Raw genomic sequence first — 7,993 nt, 5'->3', positions numbered from 1 at the left:
ACTATTATCTAAATAATAATTAATTAAAAAGTTTTTCAAACTACAGCGATCATAAATAATTTACTTATAATCTATTACATTTTTCTAAGCTAAGAAAATGAATTAATATTTAATCGAAATTGTTTCGATCCACGATCGACGCTAAAATCGTAATGAATTTTTTTACGAGGGAATAAGTAAGAGGTGATCCAAAAATAAAAAACAAAAAAAAAAGAAAATAATAGTAATAATAATAATAATAATAATAATAATAATAATAATAAAAATAATAATAATAATAATAATAATAATAAAGAAAAAAAAACGGATTAGAAAATGCGAATAGAATATTTCGGATAGAGAGAGTGAGAGTGAGAGAGAGAGAGAGAGAGAGAAAGAGAGAGAGAGAGAGAGAAGGGGGAAAGGGAAGAGAGTGGGGGGGAAGGGAGAGAATGGGATTAAAATTATCGCTACTTTGCCAATCACGACGACGGGATCAGCAAATCCAGCGATTTTTTCGCGAGCGGAACTTATACAATCTAGTATCGAGGCAAGAAGTGTATTCATTGTAATTCAGCATTATTACCTATAAATAAATAGTTGTTATTCTACACAGTGACCCTCCTTCCGAGTCCCACGTCGTCGCACGTCATCCCACGGAGTTTAAAAAAAGATATCGGCTATTATTAGAATACGTGTCGCGTGGATAAAAGTTCCAAGGAAAGTAAGAAGCGATCATGCGTGTGAGCAAAGCATGAGAATTATCGAAAAAAGCAAAAAAAAAAAAAACAAAAAAAAAAAAAAAGAAAAAAAACAGAAAAGAAAAAATAGAAGAAGAAGAAGAAGAAGAAGAAAAAGAAGAAGAAGAAGATGAAAAACTCCTGGCGAACGAGAAAATCATTCGAACACGTACGTATCCTATTTATTTTATTAATAATCGTAATCTTTTTCTTTTTATTTATTTATTTTTTTTTTCTCTTTTTATTTTCCCTTCATCCTTATTAATATCATTTTATACGTTGAGAAATTAGTACAGATCATATTTTAAAATACGCAATTGCATGAGATCTAAATCTGTCGAAAGATTAGAAGAAGAAAAAGAAAAAAGAAAAAAAAAACAAGGAAAATAGTAGGTATAAGAAATTTATAATTTATTAATCAAAAAGTATTATATAATCGAAAAGTAATGATTTTCTAATCTGATTTAAAGAAAAAAGAAGAAAAAAAAAATACAAAGAAACAGAAAAAACAGAAAGAAACAAGTTACTTATTGGATTTCATTGAGGCATAAAGAAATATAAAAATAAACCGAGCAAGTCTATTTTTACGTACATACATAAATACATACTAACACATATTATTCAAGCTCGAATTTCTCTCGCGGGCATTAAATATAATCGACGATATGCGGATTCTGTTCGCCTAATCGCACGTAAGAAATAATCAAAGGGCTCTAACCCGCGTGGATCGACAGCACGCAAACAGGGCGCGAGCCTAAAGAGATTTGAAAAGCACGAAGCACGGCGTAACGAAGCACGACGGCTTTCCGTGTCCGATATCTTCGGACTCAAAGTGGAGAGCTTTAAAAGCACCAAGTCCTTGTGTCTGTGTGTATGTGTGTATGAAAAAGAGAGACAGAGAGAGAGAGAGAGAGAGAGAGGGGCTGCACGAGCAGCGTGCGACGATGCATTCTTATCAATTTACAGGTTCGTAACGACTGGAGGCACGCGATCTCAGCTCATTGGTCGAGACAAGCTCCACCCTTTCCAACAAGAAATATATATATATATATATATATATATATATATATATTATTTCTTTTTATTATTATTATAATTTTTTTTTTTTTAATAGTAAAATAACGATATTCGTGAAGTTAGCGAGGCGTCGAGCAAGGTCCCTTAATTAAATCAGTCACACGGCAAGACCGTCGAAAGCATCGACGTCTTAATTGAGGCTCACGGCTCGCAACTCACTAATTAGACGTTTTCCCTTATTTCTTTTTTCTTCTCCTTCTTCTTTCACCCTTACCTATTTAATATCTTATTTTTATGCCCGTAGGTATAGATATTGGTATAGATATAGGTATAGATATATATGCGAATAATCTGATATAATAGAATAATAAGAATATTAATAATAATAATAATGACGATGATGATGATGAGGTTGATGTTGATGATAATGTCTATTAGTAACTATAGCAAATGATTGCTCGAGAGAGAATTCGTTTCATAATTTTAATATCGTTATTTTATGTCGGAGAAGCGAATAATTTTGTAAGTTCTCTTTTTTCCTTTCTTTTCTGTTTTTTATTTTCTTTTTTTCTTTTTTTTTCACCCCTCTCCCTCCCTCCCACCTCCCCACCTTTCCACCCCAGGGAAAATCAAGCTAGCGTTTTTTGCTCGTAAGATGTCCCATTTGTTCTCCCTCTCTCTCTCTCTCTCTCTCTCTCTCTCTCTCTCTCTCTCTTTCTCTCTTCCTCTTCTTTGCCATCCCGTCGGGACTTCCGTAAAAGTGTTTAGCATAATTCGTGTGGTATAGTAACGCGGACCGCTTCCACCACGTTCCTTGCCGCTTCTCGATAAAAATGTCTTGTTTTGCTCCGCTTAAACTCTCCTCGTTAGCGGCGCTGACATCTTGACGAAAGGGCAGAGACGAAAAATAAGTGTACGGTAAAAAGCTTTAAAAGATCCCGCGGGAACACGGCCAAGTCATCGGACGTGTAGACTTACCGCAAAATAGTAACCAACCGGTGAACGTATACCATGTCTTTTTAGGTGTGTATATACGAGCGTGTAATAGTGTCTATTTTTCACTCTGCCTGCCCACTCCTCTCCCCCTAACACCCTTTCAATTTATTTATCATGTTCTTTTCTTTATCGCGCAAAGTTACGTCAAAGATTTATAACCGAGAGTATAGTAAATTATAAGAAAAAAAAAAAATATATATATATATATACACAAAATGAAGGAATAGTAAAAAAGAAAGAATTGACGAAAAAATAGAGAGGATATACAAATAAAAATGAATAAGTTAAAATAAAAGGAGACAAACAAAGAAAGAGAGAGAGAGAGAGAGAAAGAGAGAAAGTAAAAGAGAGAGAATATAGCCTTTCACGATTCTAATTATCCGGCCAGCCGGATGGGCAACAACATTAAGCTAATCGGCCGCAACGAAGGAGGGTCCTACTCCGTGACTCTTGCAAGAGAGTTTAAGAGCTACGTAGGCGCGAGATGAGAAATAAGGGAGAAAGAGATATAAAGGAGGGAGCTTCCTTGCCCTAGAGATAGACAGAGAAAGAGATGAAAACAGAGAGATAGAGAGACAGAGAGATAGAGAGAGAGAGAGAGCAAAAAGGAAAAAAAGGGACTCTTGCGAAAGGAAAGAAAGGGATGATAGAAGGGCAAAAGAAAAACAACAAAAAAAGAAAAAGTGAAGAACAGCAAAATTAGCCGCACTGCCAACAAAATACCATTCGAAATGTTTCGGGGTTGCTACCCTGCCACTTCCTCTCTCTCTCTCTCCCTCTCTCTGTCTGTCTATCTGTCTATCTTTATCCTTTTTATTCGATAATTATGCAAATGCCGGAATGATTGTCGGGCAATATGTCCCCGGAATAAAAGTTGAGAGGTACGAGGATCCTGTTATCTTTATGATTCGTTACTCGACTTTCGGAGGGCTATAGACTTTAGAGGAAAGAGAGGAAAGAGAGGAAAGAGAGGAAAGAATGGAGATGAAAACGGGGTTGTTCGAAGATGTCACCGACTATGTTTCGCTCGCCGGCAATCTCATTTGCATCTTTTTTCAACGACATTTCCCTATGTACTTTTTATTTCTCCCTATCATTTTTTTTCTTCCTAATTTCTTCCTTTTAACACTAGTAAATACCATCAGAATATATCTAATAAAGAATTAAAACTGATTTGATATTCTTTGGGTATGCCTTTTCTCTTAACATAGAACATTCTCCGTATATAATTTGCTTATATATATATATATATATGTATGTATGTATGTGTGTGTCTACGTACATAAATTTCTGGTAAGTTTGTTGAAAATCTTACGTTTACATTTTTCTAAATGTAAGTTTATTAAAAAATGAAATATTTGTTCTTGCGTCAAGTATATTTGAACTGATGTTGTTTCTCTCTCTTTCTTTTTCTTTCTATCTTTTCTTTTTTTTTTTGTTTTTCTTTTTTTCGTAAGACCTCCTCGTTCTCGTTTTTAGTATGATTTTTCAAAAGTCTTGTGTATATCGACGTATGAGAAAAGTAGTGGCAAAGAAGAAATACGAAGGGTGAAAGAGAAAGCTGTGGATGTGTGTGTGTATATATATGTATATGTATACATATATATATATATATATATGTATAGAGGAGTGGGTGAGAGGGAGGGATAAAGAGGGAAAGAAAGAAAAAGGGAAGCGTAGGTAAAGTTTGAGAGAGAAAGAGAAGAAGAAAGGGAAGACGAGAGAGAGAGAGAGAGAGAGAGAGAGAGAGAAAGAGAAAGAGAGAGCGGGGAGAGAAAGAGAGAAGGGGAAGCTGAATCGAGCCGAGGGCTTTTTCGAGTTTTGAATAAATTTGCATTGCCATCCCGCCCTCGTGCCGCATTCCAAGCAGGTTAGTTTAGCAGACGTTCTAGCGCAAGACTCGTTCGCGTCACGTATGTACGAACGTATACTATACATATATATATATATATATATATATATATATATATATATATACACGTATGTGTGTATGTGTATGTATGTATGTATGTATGTACGTAGGTTCCTGTATCAGAAGAGAACCGCACCCTTTCGCTGGACGAGAATAAGAAAGAGAAAGAGTTCGTTGTTCCGCTTTGACTCTGTTGCCCACGTAAAATTCTGTCTAGGCGTATATATATATATATATATATATATATATATATATATATATATATATATACATACATAGAAGATACCTATACTTACTACTTTCAAAAAGTTCATCAAATTCGCTTTATCGAAAAGGAAAATTGAAAAGAATTTTTTGAAGAGAGAAAAAGTGAGGAGAAGGTGGGTCAGGGAAACGGATAAAGAAGGAAAGAAATTTTGAAAATCGACGAAAAATAGAGAGAGAGAAAGAGGGGGGGGGAAGAGAGAGGAGAGAATTTAAATAAAATTAAAAAAAGAAAAGTCAAGCTCGTTTGAATTCGATTGTAATTTTTGTCAGGTAAATGTCGATCAACGAAGATATCCACGTTCAATTTTTGTAGAATAACTTTTTAAAGATTGTTATTAATTATTTTTCAAAAATATTCAGTTACAATTATGTTAACCATTGCAGGATTGATTTTCATTTATTCTCATAAGCAGCATCGAATAATATAGAATTTAATCTTTTCATTGCTAGTTTCCTTCCTCCCCTTCATATTATATCCCTAAAGAGATGTTTCGTTATTTAAACAGATTAACGAATACTGTAGTCTCAGAGGGAACGTCTTACGTGTTTCCAATTCAGGTCGTAGTTTCAGTCGAGATAATTAATCCTTCTTCTTACGAGTTCAATTCCTGACGAACTTGTTACTTTTGAATTTTCGAATGTTTCCACTATGTCACGAAGAATGCAAATAAATGATAACTCAAAAATAATATATAGAACAGATTGATCGATCCTTGCGAATTTGATTATTAAAACGATCTAAGTTAAAGGATAGATCATATCCAAGAAATATTTCATGTAGAAGAACGAGTTGAGAGGAACCATGAGAAGCTCCTATGAACGTCTCGATCGAAACGTTACCAAGGCAAACTACTTAGTTTGCCCAGTTCGTGGACGTCCTGTAAAGTTTCGACGAAGCTCAACGTGGACGTTCACGTTGAACGTAAGAGGATAGCTCGAAGGATCGAATGGCCGGCTAGGAACAGGCTCTTGGAACCGATTCTCTAATACAAATTCATGAACGTCCTGCCGTTTACCCTCCATTAGAGGGAAGCGCAATCAAAACGGACCCGATGGACGACGCCGAGAGCTGTAAATCAAACTACGAGATATATTCAACCTCTCTCTCTCTCTCTCTCTCTTGCGAAACGTCGACTATTCTATCTCGCTCGCTTACTCGATGCAGAAGGGTGTAATTATGCGTTGAAGATTTTCAAGCAAAGGGGAGCACCTTCGAGACCATCTTCCTTTGCCAGATTTCATTTGGCAATCCTCTTTTTATTTTCTATTTTTATTTCTTTTTTTTTTTTTTAATCTTTTGTTTTTTATTTATTATTATTCCCTTCTATTACATTTTCCATCTCTTTCTTTTTCGCCTCTCCGAAATAATAAAGAGGAAGAAAGTAATATGAAAGATTTTCGAAGATAACGAGGGCAATCTTGTAAACGATTTTGCGGATCCTTATATCAAAAATCGTCTGATATTTAATTGGTTATTAAAACACTATTAATAAAGTAATTAATGAATATATATATATATATATATATATATATATATATCCGGCAAACGTATGAATTCGATCGGATGGAATGATTTAATATCGATTGAAAATTATTTAAGGCGTCAGATATTCTGATGATATCGAAATAGAAAGGGGGTGCAGTATATATATATATATATATATATGTATGTATATATATACTTAAAGAGATAAGAAAGGCGCACATTGGGAAGGCAAGTTTCTCACGGAAGAGATTTTTCCGTCTGGCCCGATTAAATCCGGCGAACCACATCCGGTCGATCGTTATGGGCTAAGGTGTAACGCCAGATCGTGCCGCATTCTTGCGTGTAACTCTCTCCGCGAAACACGAACCGCCGTCTCGTAGTATAATGAAAAAGGAGGTGCAAGAAGAGGCGCCCAGCTTGTCCGAGGCCTTCGACGGGCGCCATCCACGGAAAAACCGATCGATTCCATCGATCCGATCCATTATGTTTAAAATTTGTTAGATTTTAAAAGTCTTTCTTGAAAGTGAAATTTATAAAAAAAGAAAACAAAATTATCTAAGCTAATATATAAAAATTAAAAAAAGAATTATAACAATAACAATAACAATTATGATAATAATAATAATAATAATGATGACGATGATGATAATGATGATGATTTTACTATTATCATTACTATCATCTTAAAAATTATTATATAAAAGGAGATACATATATACGTATATATGTATATATATATATATATATATGTATATAAATTATACTTGTCAATCAAGGTCGAATAAATGATGTCATCTCGTAATTAATCAGAATACATAGTAAAACCAGTTTCTAATACCACTTGTGTAAGAGCTCTTATAGTATCGAAGAATATTCCAATGATCGTCTCGACTATCATGCTACTTGCAAGAAAAGCCCTTACTCTTCCATTATGATTAAAATTTATTACATTGAAAAAGTCTTTCTTAAAAAGGGTTAAATTAAAGTTCTAAAAAATAATGATAATAATAATAACAACAACAACGATAATAATAATAATAATAATAATAATAATGATGATGATGATTTTATTATTGTCATTATCATCATCTTAAGAATTATTATATAAAAAAGAAAAAAAAAAATATATATATATATACATAAATTGTACTTGTCAATTGAGGTCGAACGAATGATGTCATCTTATAATTAATCAGAATACATAGTTAAATCAGTTTCTAATCCCACTTGTCTTAGATCTTATCGTATCAAAGAATATTCCAATGATCGTCTCGATCATGCTCCTTGCGAGAAAAGCTCTTACTCTTCCGTTCGATCTTCCGGTAATTGAAAACTCGCTTCGCTCGCACCGTTATCTTGCAACGATCATTACGCTACAATTAAGGCGTCGCAGAAAGGAAGAGAGAGAGAGAGAGAGAGAGAGAAAGAGAGTGTATAGATAGAGACAAAGAGAGTGTGGATAGATAGAGACAAAGAGAAAGAGAGAGCGAGAGAGAAAGAGAGAGAGAGAGAGAGAGATCTTACGATGGGATCCTTTGTAGAAACCAGATTAAATCATCACGGTACATTTACGCAAGCGCACTCGATTTACGTTTC

Source organism: Vespa crabro, chromosome 17 (assembly GCF_910589235.1).
Source record: "Vespa crabro chromosome 17, iyVesCrab1.2, whole genome shotgun sequence".
Lineage (NCBI taxonomy): Eukaryota > Metazoa > Arthropoda > Insecta > Hymenoptera > Vespidae > Vespa > Vespa crabro.
The sequence above is the reverse complement of the archived record's forward strand: the minus strand, read 5'-3'. Positions refer to the sequence as shown.